The 21,476-nt window shown below is 44.8% G+C and overlaps 1 protein-coding gene across 1 annotated transcript in view; it reads right to left on the reverse strand.

Moving 5' to 3' along the window:
• mpp7a (MAGUK p55 scaffold protein 7a) overlaps window positions 1–21,476 on the reverse strand; it is a gene marked incomplete in the record, with an annotated part of 313,669 nt that overhangs the window by 216,561 nt on the left and 75,632 nt on the right. The window contains 1 exon segment of the mRNA XM_029699409.1: window positions 17,524–17,618.

A 21,476-nucleotide genomic window follows, 5' to 3' on the forward strand; every position in this document is an offset into this window, starting at 1 on the left:
ACCAGTGAACTGTGAACCCATCCACAGAGAAAACGGAGAGAACGAGGGGAAAATTAAAAACACAAAAACAAAACACTGAGAAAATCATTTGGCCATTAATCTACCCCCTCAGACTCAGACACACACAAAAACACACATCTCTGGCCTATTAAACACAGCGAGTGAAAAACAGCTCACGTACTGCTAGGCTAATTGGAACAAGATTCCTGGATATACCTTGTATCCCTGAAAGACGTGTGTCCCCCCATTTTCGGATTCCCTATCAAGGTGGAGGATTCCAGGAATGTCAGGAGTCAGGACAACAGAGGAAGAAACATGCACACCCCTACAGTACACACACATCCTCAATACAGTACACACACACACACATATCCTCAATACAGTACACACACACACATCCTCAATACAGTACACACACATCCTCAATACAGTACACACACACACACATATCCTCAATACAGTACACACACACATCCTCAATACAGTACACACACACACACATCCTCAATACAGTACACACACACACACATATCCTCAATACAGTACACACACACATCCTCAATACAGTACACACACACATCCTCAATACAGTACACACACAGCATCCTCAATACAGTACACACACACATCCTCAATACAGTACACACACGCATCCTCAATACAGTACACACACACACATCCTCAATACAGTACACACACACACATCCTCAATACAGTACACACACACACATCCTCAATACAGTACACACACGCACATCCTCAATACAGTACACACACACATCCTCAATACAGTACACACAAGCATCCTCAATACAGTACACACACACATCCTCAATACAGTACACACACACATCCTCAATACAGTACACACACACATCCTCAATACAGTACACACACACGCATCCTCAATACAGTACACACACGCATCCTCAATACAGTACACACACACACATCCTCAATACAGTACACACACACACATCCTCAATACAGTACACACACGCATCCTCAATACAGTACACACGCACATCCTCAATACAGTACACACACATCCTCAATACAGTACACATACAGTACACAAACACACACATCCTCAATACAGTACACACACATCCTCAATACAGTACACACACATCCTCAATACAGTACACACACATCCTCAATACAGTACACACACTTCCTCAATACAGACATACGCCATGCATGCACGCATGCACACACCCACAAACACTCACACTCAGGCCCTCGATCACACACACCCTCACATATTATTTTTCTAGCGCTTTATAAAGTGGGTGGTTTGAGCCCTGAATGCTGATTGGCTGACAGCCGTGGTATATCAGACCGTATACCACGGGTATGATAAAACATGTATTTTTACTGCTCTAATTACGATGTTAACCAGTTTATAGTAGCAATAGGGCTCCTGAATGGCACAGCGGTCTAAGGCACTGCATCGCAGTGCTTGAGGCGTCACTACAGACATGCTGGTTTCGAATCCAGGCTGTATCACAAACGGTCGTGATCGGGAGTCACATAGGGCGGCGCACAATTGGCCCAGCATTGTCAGGGTTTGGCCGGGGTAGGCCGTCATTGTAAATAAGAATTTGTTCTTAACTGACTTGCCTAGTTAAATAAAGGTCACTTTTAAAAATATTTGTTTTATTAAAAAGGCACCTCAGGGGTTTGTGGTATATGGCCAACATACCACAGCTAAGGGCTATTCTTAGACATGAAGCAAAAATATTGGCCATATACCACACCCCTCGGGCCTTATTGCTTAAATATAACATGACATATCATGTGTGATGTCTGTGCAGGTGGGAATGTCTGAGCGCTAGCTGTAGTCATTGAGTCAGAGCACTGGGTCTGGGGAGGCCTCAGAGGACATTACCTATTGACCTCTGTACTCCAGCCAACCGCAGCAGACACAGGCAGGTGCTGCTACTGTAGAACAGCAGCAGGCCGGCATTAGGGACACACACACACACACACACACACACACACACACACACACACACACACACACACACAAGGGCTGGGCTGGGCCTGTGGTGGCATCCCCTAGGAGACCCCAGCCCCTTGCCCCCCCAGTCTTTCATCCACCCCTCCTCGACCCTCCACTCATGGCTGGCCACGACTCACGCATCGCTTATTAAACACTTTACTGTTCCCTACCACACACACACACACACACACACATACACTCTCCTGTATGCCCCCCCTTCCCCCAAAACACACACCCTCCCCCTGTATGCTCCATTTCTCCCCCGGGTCCCTTCATTAGGCCCCAGGGGCAACTACCTACCATGTCCCTCTCCCTCTCTCTATCCTTCCTCCCTTGCTAACCATGCTGCTCAGGTCTAGACTACCACATGCTTCAGCAGCCTAGGCAGTCATCAAAGCTCAGCTTTAAATGTAGAGAACGGTGGCCAGCCAATAACATTTAACCTAAGGCACCTGCCTAACAACATGGGGCTCAATGACCCACCCTAGATTTGGTCCCCCAAAGTCCAGTCTGCTCCACTCTCTGTCTGAACCCCATATGATACAACACAGGAAGCACAACACAGTAGGGCTTAAAGGCAGAAAGAACAGCTAGAGTAGACAAATCCCACTCTGAAATGAGCCACAGCCACCTACTGTATCTGGTCCCCTCCTTCCTGGTCTCCTTCCTGGTCTCCTTCCTGGTCTCCTTCCTGGTCTCCTTCCTGGTCTCCTTCCCGGCTACATTGTTCCTATGGTGGCGGCTGACTTCTGATAGCTATTGGTCCCGTGCGGAGTGAGGGTGGTTCCGGAGCGCTGTGTGTCAGGGTGTTCTGACCGGGCCGTTTGACTGCGGCTGCAGGCAGCTAGCTAGCTAACAACGCTAACACGCAAACGAGCTTCCAGGCAGATCCACCACGCTCTGCACTCTCTAAGTCTAACACACACACACACTCCGTTGGACCCCCCAGCGGAGCCCAGAACACTGGGTCAAAGGGTGTTGGAGCGTGCACTAACTATTCAGCCTCAGGAACAACACACAGCCGAGCTGAGACCTATGTGGCTTGGGGCTTTAGCTGTGTTTGGCGAAGCCGCTGGGTGTAAATCAGCGGAGACGCTAGCTCATGTTGCGTAACGGTGTCTGACACGCCGGGTTGTGAACGCACCTCGGGGACGACCCTTACCTCCAGGTGAGGAAAAACCTGCTGCGGAAAATATCACCTCAGCAACATTACCCAGGAAAGACTGCAGGCAGACCCAAACCCCAGTCATTTAACACACACACATTTAGTTCCAGGAGTTTGACGTTTTTCAGGCCAGAAGTTTTTGAAATCCGGAGGTAAGACGTGGTGAATTCACAGAACAACAGTAAAGGACGTATTCCTTCCGAGGGGGGAAGTGGAGGACGGCGGACAGTTCAGACCACGCAGCTCCTTTGTTACGCCTGCTAGATTTGGAGCACAGCTGTCTTTCTACACACACACAGCGAGAGTAAATGTATAGACCAAACCGTCAAGTGCAATCAAAGTTCAGTCCTGTTCCACACCATAAGCCTACATATATCCCATTAAAAAAACGCTAAAGAGACCAGCAGAGACCCGGTGTAAGTCCCAAATGGCACCCTGTTCCCTTTCTAGTGCACTACAGACCACAGGGCTCGGGTCAAAAGTAGTACACTACATAGGGAACATGGCGCCATTTGGGACAGAGAAGGTGCAGCTCAGCGACAGCAGGCTCCTCAGGCCTGGACCACAGGATCCTACAAGATCTCTCCAACAGCTCTGAACACAAAGGACAAAAGCAGCAACAGCAGCAACTGAGCTCATGTCAAAAGAATTGACCCGCGCTAAACCAGCCCTGTATTTCCCAGCCACAGAGCAGGGTAAGGGACAAGGCTAAGGTATAGTCATACCAGTGTGATTGGAATGACAGACGGAGACAGAGGGGGACTTGTTAGGGAGATTGATCTGCCTGCCTTCTAGTGCTGCAGGATTCAGGAATATCAAACGGCATCCCTAGGAGGAATTACAGCAATTTTCCCAAATCAAAGTGGGATCCATCTTTCCGTCCGGGGCCTTGGGAAGGCCAGGAAGCGTACCGCGGCACCGAGAGCACCTGAGACTTTTACGGCGCCCGAAAGGCCTGTAACCACTGAACTTCAAGACAGTCCAAGTCAAGATGCTTTATTCAGCCATGGCTTGGTTCTCCTCTGTACAAATCACACAGAATCAGGTTTGAGTGTAGAGGGGGGAGGCAAAGCAACTTTGCCATGTGGAGAGAAGAGCCTGATCACAATGAAAGTTTTTTTTTTTCACAATGAAAGGTATGCTTTCTACTTCTCCCATGTGTTACAGACACACAGAGCGCCCTGAAAGGGTCCTGCTGCCATCTAGAGGCCCAATATCCAACTACAGCCAGAATCCCCTCAACTCTTACTACAACACAGCTGGAAGACACCCTGGACAAGGCAAGCTGCAGCAGCTTACCAAACAAAGGAATGCTTGCATCACATGTTAGGAGACACGCTGTATTTGTTTAGTCTTGCTCAGTGTGAAACCTGAAGTCCCATCAGTTATTTGAAGAGAGGGATGAGGATGGGTTGTTATTTTTTTACCCTTTTCAAAAACAGGCCCGGGCTTGGCTAGGATGGGAGGAGGACCCAGGGACCCAGCTGGAAGTCGAAGAGAAGGAGACAGAAGGGATGAGGAAAAACAGGTTATGAAAACACACGCTCTTACTCCAACAATAAAAACTATACTATCCTCCAAACCTCTGACACCAAAACACACTCTTTACTATCCTCTGAGGTTCAGATATGATAGCCTAGGTTACTCAAATGTCCAGTACTGAGAGAAAAAACATTCTCTGGAACACAACACTTGGCTGCACCAAACATGAAGACAACGTGAGAGAAAAAAAGTGTAGGGGTGTCAAGTGAGACACGGAAAGAGTTGGGAAATGGTTACGCAGGTAGCAGACTTCTGCAGGCAGGCGTGCTCGGTCTATACCAGTGGTTCTTGACCTTGTTGGAGGTACTGACCCCCACCAGTTTCATATGCGCATTCACCGAACCCTTCTTAATTGGAAAAATAAAATTCAAAACATAGGTATATATTTTACTGGTGCACAAAATGAACCGTGCATCAACATCAGTGTTCAAAGAACAAAACCATTAAAACATGATTTTCACACAAAAACAAAAACATAATAATGAATATTTACTGCAAATCAGTGTGACTTCTGCTGTTGCCTTTCAGAGACCAGTTCAGAAATGCGCGGCTTCACCTTGGCAAGTGCCACTCTCATGTCATTTTCGCAACAGTCTGTTCCTTTTCTTCGTTTTTATGTCCAGCATCCTCGAAAAGGATTGCTCGCAAAGATATGTTGTAACAAACGGTATGAAAATCTCCAGAGCTTTCTTAGCAATAACAGGGTACGTTACCATTTGTTGACACCAAAACGTAGATTGGAAACGTCTGTGGTCTCGTCGAGTTGAAGGCTGAATTTTGCCGGGCTTGAAATCAGATCTGCAACTACTTGAGCCAAGATGTCTTTGCTCATGTCCTCTATTCTGTCGCTAATGGTGTCATTTGAAAGAGGAATTTGGGATAACTTAACTTCAGCCGCTTTTCCCAGCATGATATTCGCCATCTTCAACACAGCTGGTTTTATGAGTGTTTCACCAATGGTGTGTGGTTTGCCCTGCTTTGCGATCAGGTAAGCAACTTCGTACGATGCTGTGAGGATCGGTTTGTTGATGGGTACAAAGCCGAGAACAGGCAGAGTAGCCTTTTCATCGAATCTGGCTCTCTTCACCTTAAATTCAGCGAGCGTTGTGTTCTTGTATTGTCCATCTCCATGCAGCTTAAGGAAGTGTTCTCTTAGTTTTGCCGGTGCTAGACTAGAATTGCCCAACTTGGCATTGCAAATCATGCAGTTAGGACGCTGACTCTCATCACGTTCCGTTATACATGTGAATCCATATTGTACATATTCGTCCGACCACTTTCTTTTTTTGCTCGACATAGTTAGTATGAAGGGATTAAAATATTAAGAAAGAAATCACACGACGTACCATCACGACAGTCACAATTCGACTACTGAGCGCGCCAAATTCCCTGCAGCACAGATAGGCCAAGCGATGTTGCGTGATCACCTGCAGCCAATGATGGCCAAGCGGGGCGTGTCATCACGAATCATATGAGTCGGGTGTGTGTCTTGACCTCCGCCGAACCCCTGAGACTGACTCACCGAACCCCTGGGGTTCAATCGAACCCAGGTTAAGAACCACTGGTCTATACATTCCCTGGGTTGGCAGTACACTCGTAGAAAAAAAGGGTTCCAAAAGGGTTCTTTGCCTGTCCCCATAGAAGAACCCTTTTTGGTTCCAGGTAAAACCCTTTTTCATTCCTGTGGATAAGATTCTACATGGAACACAAAATGGTTCTACTTGAAACCAAAAGGGAGGGAACCAACAAGGGTTCTCCAATGGGGACACCCGAAGAACTCTTTTAGGTTTTGTATGGCACCTTTTTTTCTAAGAGTTTAGAGCCCGACCGATAGATTGGTTCACCAGTATGATCGTCCGATATTGGCCTTTCACAGCTATATTGGTAAATAACTCCACGATAACTGATATTGAATAAATAGGATGAGAAAAGGGAATCTCATGCTGATCTGAACACTTCTGACCATTCTCATGATGTGTCATTATTGTCACAATGCATTAAATCAACATTTGAAGCATAGTTATTGGACAGTTGCTCTTTTGGATGGCAATTGATGGAAATGACATTAGTTTCCTGCTGTAAAATAGTATATCGGCAGATATCAGTATCGCTATGTTTTGTCCCCCCCCCCCCAAAAAAAATCGGAATCGTGTCGGACCCCAAAAAAACATAGCGGTCAGGATCGGTAGCGGATAGGAGTGGAGTCTGACAGCCCCAGCGTGCTGTTGGGAGATTGAGTTTTCTCCGTGGAGGCCAGAAACTGGCCTGGAGGAGTATAGGCCTACCTCATCTCGTCCATCCGTACACACACACTGATCCTCCTTCCCCATAAATATCGCAATACTACTATTGAGCTAGTTGGCTGTACCTGCACCAAAACCTTTATGGCTTGTTCTCCACCTTTTTAAATAGGGAGACAATTTGTTTTCAGCACTTTTATTTCCATGACGGGATCAAAACACATTTTCTCATGGCTCTCTGTTGTCCCTCTGCAGCAGACATATAGTGAGCAATATGTTTGGAACAACAAATCACAAAATCACAGTATCGAATTGCATAGAAGTATCGTGATAATTACGAGGTCCCCCCGCAATTCTCAGCCCTAATCAATGAGTCCTCCTCTTTTGGAAGTCCTATTTTTATAAAGCAAATCCATCCGACCCAGGTGAAGCACTATGTAAACCCCGCTGTGCCAATCTGGTGTCACGATGTGCCAAGTTTAAATTCAAGTTCATCAACCAAGTCCCTCCAGGTCTTACCAGAACCATCTAATACTCAATTAAGTTAAATTGACTCAACTGACTTACCTTTATAAAGCCACACATCTTGCACTGGCCTACAACAGGATTGCAGAATGATCAATATTATCAGATTGGAAATGCTTATATGTTCCACCTAACTGACTGAACATACTGTGGCTGTAAACCCTGGCTCCTGTATGTACAGGTATGTAGTGGGACCAGGTTCTGAGCTCACTGGTGCCCTCTCCTGGGAGTGACCCGATAGTGAACACAGCAAGTGGGACATCTAGAGTCCCACATACTTCCAGTGTCCAACTACTGAATCGCCAAGCAAGAAAAGAAAACACACAAGTATGTATACCACACCACTCTGCCTCCTTTATCCCCAATGTCTCTAAATCCAACCTTAGATCCCCTCCGTCAGTGTGTCTGAGCCCTGAATGAGTGTATCTGAGCGCTGGGTCTCCCTAATTCTCCGTCTCGTAATCTGTTGCCGCGGCAGTGACTCACGCCTCAGACGCAGGCTGTTTTTAAAGGCATGCCGTGTCATTAGTGGTCACGTGCGGTTTTAAGAGGACACTATGTTGTTTTCACATGTGTGCGCTCGCTCCCAATAAAGAGAAAACGGTGTCAGGAAGAAGCACGCTCCCAATAAAGAGAAAACGGTGTCAGGAAGAAGCACGCTCCCAATAAAGAGAAAACGGTGTCAGGAAGAGCACGCTCCCAATAAAGAGAAAACGGTGTCAGGAAGAGCACGCTCCCAATAAAGAGAAAACGGTGTCAGGAAGAGCACGCTCCCAATAAAGAGAAAACGGTGACAGGAAGAAGCACGCTCCCAATAAAGAGAAAACGGTGTCAGGAAGAGCACACTCCCAATAAAGAGAAAACGGTGTCAGGAAGAAGCTCGCTCCCAATAAAGAGAAAACGGTGTCAGGAAGAAGCTCGCTCCCAATAAAGAGAAAACGGTGTCAGGAAGAGCACGCTCCCAATAAAGAGAAAACGGTGTCAGGAAGAAGCACGCTCCCAATAAAGAGAAAACGGTGTCAGGAAGAAGCACGCTCCCAATAAAGAGAAAACGGTGACAGGAAGAAGCACGCTCCCAATAAAGAGAAAACGGTGTCAGGTAGAGCACGCTCCCAATAAAGAGAAAACGGTGTCAGGAAGAGCACGCTCCCAATAAAGAGAAAACGGTGTCAGGAAGAGCACGCTCCCAATAAAGAGAAAACGGTGTCAGGAAGAAGCACGCTCCCAATAAAGAGAAAACGGTGTCAGGAAGAGCACGCTCCCAATAAAGAGAAAACGGTGTCAGGAAGAGCACGCTCCCAATAAAGAGAAAACGGTGTCAGGAAGAGCACGCTCCCAATAAAGAGAAAACGGTGTCAGGAAGAAGCACGCTCCCAATAAAGAGAAAACGGTGACAGGAAGAAGCACGCTCCCAATAAAGAGAAAACGGTGACAGGAAGAAGCACGCTCCCAATAAAGAGAAAACGGTGACAGGAAGAAGCACGCTCCCAATAAAGAGAAAACGGTGTCAGGAAGAGCACGCTCCCAATAAAGAGAAAACGGTGTCAGGAAGAGCACGCTCCCAATAAAGAGAAAACGGTGTCAGGAAGAGCACGCTCCCAATAAAGAGAAAACGGTGACAGGAAGAAGCACGCTCCCAATAAAGAGAAAACGGTGTCAGGAAGAAGCACGCTCCCAATAAAGAGAAAACGGTGACAGGAAGAAGCACGCTCCCAATAAAGAGAAAACGGTGTCAGGAAGAGCACGCTCCCAATAAAGAGAAAACGGTGTCAGGTAGAGCACGCTCCCAATAAAGAGAAAACGGTGTCAGGAAGAGCACGCTCCCAATAAAGAGAAAACGGTGACAGGAAGAAGCACGCTCCCAATAAAGAGAAAACGGTGACAGGAAGAAGCACGCTCCCAATAAAGAGAAAACGGTGTCAGGAAGAGCACGCTCCCAATAAAGAGAAAACGGTGTCAGGAAGAGCACGCTCCCAATAAAGAGAAAACGGTGTCAGGAAGAGCACGCTCCCAATAAAGAGAAAACGGTGTCAGGAAGAGCACGCTCTTCCAGTCCATAAAACATGTCCAAATATTTCTGCTGTGATGTTGCCTGGTTATAGAGAGCGAAACAGAGGGGGAGAGATGGATGGAGAGATTGAGAGAGAGTGGGAGATACACAGCGAGGAAGAGAAGTGTGGATGGATAGCGGGTGTGGGTTTAAGGGGGTTTAGTGCTTACAGAGTAGACTGAGTGTGATATAAATGAGGGGTCCCTTCCCTTCAAGTTCCAGTAGGGGTGTCAGTCTATTACAGTGTTACAGGTTGTGTCCCAAATGGAACCCTATTTACCCTATTCCCTAGCTATATGGGCCCTGGTGCCATTTGAAAGGCATTCACAGAGCAGTGTTCCAGAGGAGTAGCCATGGCAATGATTCAGTAAGATCATTCAGCAAAGCAATAAAAAAACGGAATATTAAAATACTAGGAACAAGCAAAATACATGTACCACAGACACCCGACACCCCCCCTAATAATACACGCACAACACAGCCGCAGTATGTTTCATGGACCGTGTATAATTACAGTGTATTAAACAGTTGGCACGGAAAACTCTCGTGCACTCATACACTACATTTTGTTAAATATTAATACTAAAATCCTCCTGGATCCGGGAGCGAAACGCTGTTTGTGGAAAATATAAAAATACATTGTTGGATGGTTAAGAAGTGTGTGTGTACACATTGTTCAATAGTTGCACTGTTCTCCAGAGGCATGCCAGAATGTCTCCGTCTCATCCTATTAGGCAGGCTGCACTGGACAATCACACACACACAGTCTTGTACAACTAACCTTGTGGGGACACAAAATTCAGTCCCATTCTAAATCCTATTTTCCCCAACCCTAACCCTAACCCTAAAACCTAACCCTAACCCTAGATCCTAAACCTATCCCCAAAACTAACCCCTAGATCCTCACCCTAAAACTAACTCTAGATCCTAACCCTAAAACTAACCCTAGATCCTCACCCTAAAACTAACCCTAGATCCTCACCCTAAAACTAACCCTAGAGCCTCACCCTAAAACTAACCCTAGAGCCTCACCCTAAAACTAACCCTAGAGCCTCACCCTAAAACTAGCCCTAGATCCTCACCCTAAAACTAACCCTAGATCCTCACCCTGAAACTAACCCTAGAGCCTCACCCTAAAACTAACCCTAGATCCTCACCCTAAAACTAACCCTAGATCCTCACCCTAAAACTAAACCTAGATCCTCACCCAAAACTAACTCTAGATCCTAACCCTAAAACTAACCCTAGATCCTCACCCTAAAACTAACCCTAGATCCTCACCCTAAAACTAACCCTAGAGCCTCACCCTAAAACTAACCCTAGAGCCTCACCCTAAAACTAACCCTAGAGCCTCACCCTAAAACTAGCCCTAGATCCTCACCCTAAAACTAACCCTAGATCCTCACCCTGAAACTAACCCTAGAGCCTCACCCTAAAACTAACCCTAGATCCTCACCCTAAAACTAACCCTAGATCCTCACCCTAAAACTAAACCTAGATCCTCACCCAAAACTAACTCTAGATCCTAACCCTAAAACTAACCCTAGATCCTCACCCTAAAACGAACCCTAGATCCTCACCCTAAAACTAACCCTAGAGCCTCACCCTAAAACTAACCCTAGAGCCTCACCCTAAAACTAACCCTAGAGCCTCACCCTAAAACTAACCCTAGAGCCTCACCCTAAAACTAACCCTAGAGCCTCACCCTAAAACTAACCCTAGAGCCTCACCCTAAAACTAACCCTAGATCCTCACCCTAAAACTAAGCCTAAAACTAACCCTAGATCCTCACCCTAAAACTAACCCTAGAGCCTCACCCTAAAACTAACCATAGAGCCTCACCCTAAAACTAACCCTAGATCCTCACCCTAAAACTAACCCTAGATCCTCACCCTAAAACTAACCCTAGATCCTCACCCTAAAACTAACTCTAGATCCTAACCCTAAAACTAACTCTAGATCCTAACCCTAAAACTAACTCTAGATCCTAGCCCTAAAACTAACCCTAGATCCTAACCCTAAAACTAACCCTAGATCCTAACCCTAAAACTAAGCCGAGATCCTCACCCTAAAACTAACCCTAGATCCTAACCCTAAAACTAACTCTAGATCCTAACCCTAACCCGCGCTCCTTCTGATCTATTAGAAGTAGCTGGAAGAGCAGGGCAGAGGATTTAGCTGTGTTTGGGGGATGTGCCAAACGGCCAGCCAGGAAGCTGCAGGCCGGTATTAGTTGGTAATAGTTGTTAAGTTTATGCGGGATTGGGGTTCTTAAATTAAGACAGCTACAACCCAGGGCTGGCTGTGTAGTGTTCCTGGCCTGAGAAAGAGAGAGAGGGACGGAGGGAGGGAGATGCAGGCAGTAAGGTGTGTGAGCAAAGAAATGGATGACAGAAGGAGGTACTACTCTATCATGTCTGATGGAAAGAGCACATCCCTGCTTTTTGGATGTAAATTAAAGGGATACTTCAGGATTTTGGCAATGATGCCCTTTATCTACTTCCCCAGAGTCAGATGAATGTTCACGTCTCTGTGTCTAATATGAAGGAAGTTATAGGTAATTTCGCAAGCCAATGCTAACTAGCGCTAGCTCAATAACTGGAAGTCTATTGTTATCTACTAGCATGCAAGGAGAGCTGAAGTACAAATAGCAGTATCAATCAAAACTTTTCACCACTTTTTAACTGTCTGAATACTACGGAATATCTCCATCAAATACCTCACAGAAGATCTAAAGATCTCTTAAAACCTCTTCGGGATAGGGGGCAGTATTTTCACGGCCGGATGAAAAACGTACCCAAATTAAACTGCCTGCAACTCGGGCCCAGGAGGTAGGATATGCATAGTAGATTTGGATAGAAAACACTCTGAAGTATCTAAAACTGTTTGAATGATGTCTGTGAGTATAACAGAACTCATATGGCAGGCAAAAACCTGAGGTTGTAGTTTTTTCAAGTGATTGCCTTTACACTATACAGTGACTATGGGTTCATTTTGCACTTCCTAAAGCTTCCACTAGATGTCAACAGTCTTTAGAACCTTGTTTGAGGATTCTATGGTGAATTTGATGCGAATAACAGCCCAAGGAAGTAGGTGTCCCATTATAAGGCATGGGTACAGTCATGCACAAGGACATGGGAGCGAGCTGAGTTCATATTCACTCCTAAAGAGAACGGATAGGTCCGGTTGGAATTTTATTGAAGATATATGTTAAAAATAACCTAAAGATTGATTCTATACATCGTTTGACATGTTTCTACAAACTGTAGTATAACTTTTTTGACTTTTCGTCTGGACTAAGTAGGTTTGGATAGTGAACCTAACGCGCGAACAAAATGGATGTATTTGGACATAAATATGAACTTTATCAAACATTTATTGTGGAGCTGGGGTCCCTGGGAGTGCCTTCTGATGAAGATAATCAAAGGTAAGTGAATATTTATAATGTAATTTCTTAGTTTTGTTGACTCCAAGATGGCGGGTTTCTGTTTGCTAGTTGTTGGTGTGTTCTGGGCTGTACTCAGATTATTGCAAATTGTGCTTTCGCCGTAAACCTTTTTTGAAATCTGACAAAGCGGTAGCATTTAGGAGAAGTCTATCTATAATTCTGTGCATAACACTTGTATATTGATCAAAGTTTATGATGAGTATTTCTGTAATATGTGTGCTCATTGCTCATTCACCGAAGGGTTTGGAAGGGAAAACATTTCTGAACATTACGCGCCAATGTAAAATGGGGTTTTTGGATATAAATATGAACTTTATCGAGGAAAACATACATGTATTGTGTAACATGAAGTCCTATGAGTACCATCTGATGAAGATCATCAAAGGTTAGTGAATATTTTAGCTGTACTTTTGGTTTTTGTGATGCATCTAGTTGCTTGGAAAATGGCTGTGTGGCTTTTCTTGTTTAGGTGGTGTCCTAACATAATCTAATGTTTTGCTTTTGCCGTAAAGCCTTTTTGAAATTGGACAATGTGGTTAGATTAAGGAGAATCTTAGCTTTAAAATGGTGTATAATACTTGTATGTGTGAGAAATTTGAATTATGACATTTTTGTTGTTTTGAATTTGGCGCTCTGATTTTTCACTGGCTGTTGTCAAAATCAATCCCATTAACGGGATCCTATCTCGAAGGGGTCCTCAAGAGGTTATTAAACAGGCTGTTACTGTACTGTATATCTGCACCACAGGAGCCTTGGGCTGAGCCTCTGACCTAACAGGCCTTCCCAAGAGCACATTCTAAAAGATTTCAGGTTGAGAAGAGGTCAAGATGAAGGTTTGAACAGCTCAGGATCAGTACAGAGTCAGACTAGGGCCACTTGCTGTGTCTGTATGTGTATGTATATACGCAAAAGGCTTATCAAGCAGAGAAGAATATAATATATATATTTATTTAACTAGGCAAGTCAGTTAAGGTAAAATACATTTAAAAAAATAAAAATGACAGCGCTCTAGAATTCCTCTGTGGAGATTGGAGAACATCTCAACCATCTCTGCAGCACTCCACCAATTATGTTAGAGTGGCCAGACAGAAGCCACTCCTCAGTAAAAGCCACATGACAGCCCGCTTGGAGTTTGCCAAAAGGCACCTAAAGACTCTCAGACCATGAGAAACAAGATTCTCCGGTTTGATGAAACCAAGATTTAACTATTTGGCCTGAATGCCAAGCATCGCGTCTGGAGGAAACTTGGCACCATACCTACAGAATATATTTAGTTAACCTTTACTTAACTAGGCAAGTGCTGTGGGGATGAGAGCAGGACTGAGACTGAGACTCAGCAGCAGGGACTGAGAGACTAGTCAGGATGAGGGAAAGATGAGCAGAGCAAAGTAGAGAGAGATCCTTGATGAAAACCTGCTCTCAGGACCTCAGACTGGGGAGAAAGTTCACCTTCCAACCAGACAATGACCCTAAGCACACAGCTAAGACAACGCAGGAGTGGCTTCAGGACAAGTCTCAATGTCCTTGAGTGGCCCAGCCAGAGCCCAGACTTGAACCCGATCTCTGGAGAGACATGAAAATAGCTGTGCAGCAACGTACACTATCTAACCTGACAGAGCTTGAGAGGATCTGCAGAGAAAAATGGGAGAAACTCCCCAAATACAGGTGTGCCAAGCTTGTAGCATCATACCCAAGAAGAATCGAGGCTGTAATCACTGCCAAAGGTGCTTCAACAAAGTACTGTGTAAAGGGTCTGAATACTTATGTAAATGTGATTTTTTTTTAACACATTTGCAAAAATGTTAAAAAAAAACTGTTTTTGGTTTGTCATTATGGGGTATTGTGTGTAGATTGATGAGGAAAAAAACAATACATTTTAGAATAAGGTTGTAAAGTAACAAAATGTGTTAAAGGTCAAGGGGTCGGAATACTTTCCGAAGGCACCGTATATACAGTATTTATGTATGGCCTCTGACACTTGTAAAATTTTAGGGCCTTGCACTTTGCGGTGTCTTGAGATCTATGGACCATATAACTATCTTGTTGGTTTGTTGGTGTTTGTGTGTAGTTTTGAACCGGTCTTTCCACAGTGTCTGCCCCAGGATCATTTGAGGTCATTTTGTGTGCACAGCATGGTCTTCCCTCCAAGCAACACATTAACACACCAAGCCCCTTTAACACAAAGACTCCATTAAATGTTTCCCTGCCTTGTTTTAATAAAATGTATTGGAAATCAAATTCATTTCACATGTTAAATTTTCTGTAAGCCCTTCAGACAGTCTGTCTTTTACAGAGTAGAGATGAGAGAGAGAGAGAGAGACAGAGACAGAGAGACAGAGAAGGAGAGAGAGAAAGAAGAAGAAAGAGAAATATTCAACTTTCCCAGAAGACACCAGCTGGGCCATCTGTCTGGTGAGTCAGTCCCTGGCTCCGTCTCTATATAGTGCACTACTTTTGACCTGTGCCTATAGGGCTCTGGTCAATAGTAATGCACTATAGGGAATAGGGTGCATTTGAGATCCAGCCTAACAGGGCTGCTAGAATCACTAGCACTCAGTAGGCCCATATCATACAGATATAATTTCAAAAATATATATATTATTTAACCTTTACTTACTAGGCAAGTCAGTTAAGAACAAATTCTTATTTACAATGACGGCCTACACCAGCCAAACCCGGACGACGCTGGGCCAATTGTGCGCCGCCATATGGGACGCCCATTTACGGCCGGTTGTGATACAACCTGGATTTGAACCAGAGTGTCTGTAGTGTCGCCTCTAGCACTGAGATGCAGTGCCTTAGACCACTGTGCCATTCGGGAGCCCAAAACAGTTAGTCAGCAAACACCTAGGCTCAATCCCAATACCTCCCGTTTTGTGCAATCCCGCAAGCCCCATCGAGTCGTAGTGTGTCCCAATTCAACTTCGAGTTGGCCCTCAAAAAGCAGACTTTATATCTAGTGTTTCCGAAAACTCCCATGAAGCTCTGCGACCCAACCCTGTAGAGTTGCTTCAAGAATACAATAAACTAGGATGGAAGCAAATGTAAGTAATTATTACTTCATCAGGAATCATGCAGAAAATGTACAGTTAAAAGGAATATGTTAACGCAAGAGACTGAAGATATTTGGCATGCAATGCAGCTGAATTAAGGTAGCTAGCTAACTCTTTTCTTGCTTATTGGGGTAGGATAAAAATACATGTATACCTACGGATGCGTAGCTATGTAGCCGATCTGTGTATGGACTAAAACTTTTGGTATAAATATAATTTCTGAACAGTAGTTTGGCATTTTTATTGCTTCCACTGGTTAATCATTAATCCCAAAGAAATGACAGAAAATGAGTGAGTGAATGAAATGCAACTGTTACATGTCAAACTGCTATGGAATGAGTGCTGCTTCAGTACCACTCCACATTGTTGTGATTGAGCCTTAGTCAGGCAGTTAGGCTTACTAAAAGAAAACGTCCTCTCACTGTTAACCAAGTTTATTTTCAGCAAACTTAGCATGTGTAAATATTTGTATGAACATAAGATTCAACAAGAGACATAAACAGAACAGGTTCCACAGACATGTGACTAACAGAAATGGAATAATGTGTCCTTGAACAAAGGGGGAGTCAAAATCAAAAGTAACAGTCAGTATCTGGTGTGGCCACCAGCTGCATTAAGTCCAAATCGATCACGCTCCAGAGTACAGGCCTTGGTGTAACGCTCCTTCCTTCAACGATAAACGAGAATCCGACCATCACCCATGGTGAGACAAAACCTCGACTCGTCAGTGAAGAGCACTTTTTGCCAGTCCTGTCTGGTCCAGCGATGGTGGGTTTGTGCCCATAGGCGACGTTGTTGCCTCTCTCAGCCTATTGCGGACAGCCTGAGCACTGATGGAGGGATTGTGCGTTCCTGGTGTAACTCGGGCAGTTGTTGTTGCCATCCTGTACCTGTCCCGCAGATGTGATGTTTGGATGTAACGATCCTGTGCAGGTGTTGCTACACGTGGGCCACCACGGTGAGGACGATCAGCTGTCTGTCCTGTCTCCCTGTAGCGCTGTCTTAGGCGTCTCAGTACAGACATTGCACGTTCACGCAGAGGAGCAAGGACCCTGGGCATCTTTCTTTTGATGTTTTTCAGAGTCAGTAGAAAAGCCTCTTTAGTGTCCTAAGTTTTCATAACTGTGACCTTAATTGCCTACCATCTGTAAGCTGTTAGTGTCGTAACAACCGTTCCACAGGTGCATGTTCATTCATTGTTTATGGTTCTTTGATCCAGCATGGGAAAGTGTTCACGCCCTTTACAATGAATATCTGTGAAGATATTTATACGAATTATCTTTGAAAGACAGGGTCCTGAAAAAGGGACCTTTATTTTTATGCTGAGTTTATATACAAAAGAAAGCAAGTCACAGGAAGGGAGAAACACACTGAGCTACAAATAACAGAGACACAATAAAGGGTTTCCAGAACACTCTCTCCTGTACACACACACACACACACACACAGACCAACAGGAAGACATGCACACCCACAGAGCGTAGAAGCAACCCACCTGATCAGACCTGCTACTCTGGTTCCTTCAGTTAGTGTGCCAGGACGCTCATGACGCTCCACCCCTTCACTTCACTGTACCGCATTAGAGCCTGCCTGTCAGAGTGAGGGAAAGAGAGAGAGAGAGAGAGAGAGAGAGAGAAAGAAAAGGACTGTCACCAAGGAATTCAAGGATTTTACACACAGTATACAAATGAGAGACAGGAGTCGCTAAAAAAACCTTTGAGGAAGTACCGTACATACAAAGCTCATTCAAAAAATATCCTCAAATGCATTTACCACCAATCACCAGTAGATGGGGCTGACTGCACATACAAGCAATACAGAGCTGTAGCCAAATGGTGTATACTGTGTGTGTGTGTGTATGTATATATATATATATATATACACATATACACACACACACAGTTGAAGTCGGAAGGAAGTTTACATACACCTTAGCCAAATACATTGAAACTCAGTTTTTCACTATTCCTGACATTTAATCCTAGTAAAAATTCCCTGTCTTAGGTCAGTTAGGATCACCACTTTATTTTAAGAACGTTAAATGTCAAGACATCCACAAATGTCTTGTTCACAAACTATAGTTTTGGCAAGTCGGTTAGGACATCTACTTTGTGCATGACACAAGTCATTTTTCCAACAAATGTTTACAGACAGATTATTTCAATTATAATTCACTGTATCACAATTCCAGTGGGTCAGAAGTTTATATGCACTAAGTTGACTGTGCCTTTAAACAGCTTGGAAAATTCCAGAAAATGATGGCATGGCTTTATAAGCTTCTGATAGGCTAATTGACACCATTTGAGTCAATTGGAGGTGTACCTGTAGATGTATTTCAAGCCCTACCTTCAAACTCAGTGCCTCTTTGCTTGACATCATGGGAAAATCAAAAGAAATCAGCCAAGACCTTAGAAAAACAATTGTAGACCTCCACAAGTTTGGTTCATCCTTGGGAGCAATTTCCAAACGCCTGAAGGTACCACTTTCATCTGTCCAAACAATAGTATGCAAGTATAAACACCATGGGACCACGCAGCTGTCATACCACTCAGGAAGGAGATGCATTCTGTCTCCTAGAGATGAACGTACTTTGGTGCGAAAAGTGCAAATCAATCCCAGAACAACAGAAAAGGACCTTGTGAAGATACTGGAGGAAACAGGTACAAAGGTATCTATATCCACAGTAAAACAAGTCCTATATCAACATAACCTGAAAGGCCGCTCAGCAAGGAAGAAGCCACTGCTCCAAAGCCGCCATAAAAAAGCCAGACTACGGTTTGCAACTGCACATGGGGACAAAGATCGTACTTTTTGGAGAAATGTCCTCTGGTCTGATGAAACAAAAATAGAACTGTTTGGCCATAATAACCATCGTTATGTTTGGAGGAAAAAGGGGGAGGTTTGCAAGCCTAAGAACACCATCCCAACCGTGAAGCACGGGGGTGGCAGCATCATGTTGTGGGGGTGCTTTGCTGCAAGAGGGACTGGTGCACTTCACAAAATAGATGGCATCATGAGGAGGAAAATTATGTGGATATATTGAAGCAACATCTCAAGACATCAGTCAGGAAGTTAAAGCTTGGTTGCAAGCTTGATTTGATTTGATTTGATTTGATTTGAAATAGGTCTTCCAAATGGACATTGACCCCAAGCATACTTCCAAAGTTGTGGCAAAATGGCTTAAGGACAACAAAGTCATGGTATTGGAGTGGCCATCACAAAGCCCTGACCTGAATCCTATAGAAAATATGTGGGCAGAACTGAAAAGGCGTGTGCGAGCAAGGAGGCCTACAAACCTGACTCAGTTACACCAGCTCTGTCAGGAGGAATGGGCCAAAATTCACCCAACTTATTGTGGGAAGCTTGTGGAAGGCTACCCGAAACGTTTGACTCAAGTTAAACAATTTAAAGGCAATGCTACCAAATACTAATTGAGTGTATGTAAACCTCTGACCCACTGGGAATGTGATGAAATAAAAGCTGAAATAAATAATTCTCTCTGCTATCATTTCACATTCTTAAAATAAAGTGGTGACCCTAACTGATCTAAGACAGGGAATCATTACTAGGATTAAATGTCAGGAATTGTGAAAAACTGAGTTTAAATGTATTTGGCTAAGGTGTATGTAAAATTCCGACTTCAACTGTATATGTATACTGCTCAAAAAAATAAAGGGAACACTTAAACAACACAATGTAACTCCAAGTCAATCACACTTCTGTGAAATCAAACTGTCAACTTAGGAAGCAACAGTGATTGACAATAAATTTCACATGCTGTTGTGCAAATGGAATAGACATCAGTTGGAAATTATAGGCAATAAGCAAGACACCCCCAATAAAGGAGTGGTTCTGCAGGTGGAGACCACAGACCACTTCTCAGTTCCTATGCTTCCTGGCTGATGTTTTGGTCACTTTTGAATGCTGGCGGTGCTTTCACTCTAGTGGTAGCATGAGACGGAGTCTACAACCCACACAAGTGGCTCAGGTAGTGCAGCTCATCCAGGATGGCTCATCAATGCGAGCTGTGGCAAGAAGGTTTGCTGTGTCTGTCAGCGTAGTGTCCAGAGCATGGAGGTGCTACCAGGAGACAGGCCAGTACATCAGGAGACGTGGAGGAGGCCGTAGGAGGGCAACAACCCAGCAGCAGGACCGCTACCTCCGCCTTTGTGCAAGGAGGAGCAGGAGAAGCACTGCCAGAGCCCTGCAAAATGACCTCCAGCAGGCCACAAATGTGCATGTGTCTGCTCAAATGGTCAGAAACAGACTCCATGAGGGTGGTATGAGGGCCCAACGTCCACAGGTGGGGGTTGTGCTTACTACAGCCCAACACCATGCAGGACATTTGGCATTTGCCAGAGAACACCAAGATTGGCAAATTCGCCACTGGCGCCCTGTGCTCTTCACAGATGAAAGCAGGTTCACACTGAGCACATGACAGACGTGACAGAGTCTGGGGACGCCGTGGAGAACGTTCTGCTGCCTGCAACATCCTCCAGCATGACCGGTTTGGCGGTGGGTCAGTCATGGTGTGGGGTGGCATTTCTTTGGGGGGCTGCACAGCCCTCCATGTGCTCGCCAGAGGTAGCCTGACTGCCATTAGGTACTGAGATGAGATTCTCAGACCCCTTGTGAGACCATATGCTGGTGCGGTTGGCCCTGGGTTCCTCCTAATGCAAGACAATGCTAGACCTCATGTGGCTGGAGTGTGTCAGCAGTTCCTGCAAGAGGAAGGCATTGATGCTATGGACTGGCCGTTCCCCAGACCTGAATCCAATTGAGCACATCTGGGACATCATGTCTCGCTCCATCCACCAACGCCACGTTGCACCACAGACTGTCCAGGAGTTGGCGGATGCTTTAGTCCAGGTCTGGGAGGAGATCCCTCAGGAGACCATCCGCCACCTCATCAGGAGCATGCCCAGGCGTTGTAGGGAGGTCATACAGGCACGTGGAGGCCTCATTTTGACTTGTTTTAAGGACATTACATCAAAGTTGGATCAGCCTGTAGTGTGGTTTTCCACTTTAATTTTGAGTGTGACTCCAAATCCAGACCTCCATGGGTTGATAAATTGGATTTCCATTGATTATTTTTGTGTGATTTTGTTGTCAGCACATTCAACTATGTGAAGAAAAAAGTATTTAATAAGATTATTTCTTTCATTCAGATCTAGGATGTGTTGTTTAAGTGTTCACTTTATTTTTTGGAGCAGTGTATATATCTCATTGGCTGTAGCCCAGCATATACTAGACCAGAGTTCATGAAAAACATTCCCTACAACTCATACCTGTGCTGCCTTTCCCAGAATGAGAGAAAGTAGGCAGCTAAATATTATGCTATGACTCAAAAGCACTCAGCTTCCTCTTGATGTCTATGAAGAGAGAAGCTGCCGAGATCTCCTCTCCTGCCTGGTTTGGTTTAATTTAGCCACCCTGGATATGTGACCT

The sequence above is a fragment of the Salmo trutta genome, chromosome 2, assembly GCF_901001165.1.
Source record: "Salmo trutta chromosome 2, fSalTru1.1, whole genome shotgun sequence".
Taxonomy (NCBI): Eukaryota; Metazoa; Chordata; class Actinopteri; order Salmoniformes; family Salmonidae; genus Salmo; species Salmo trutta.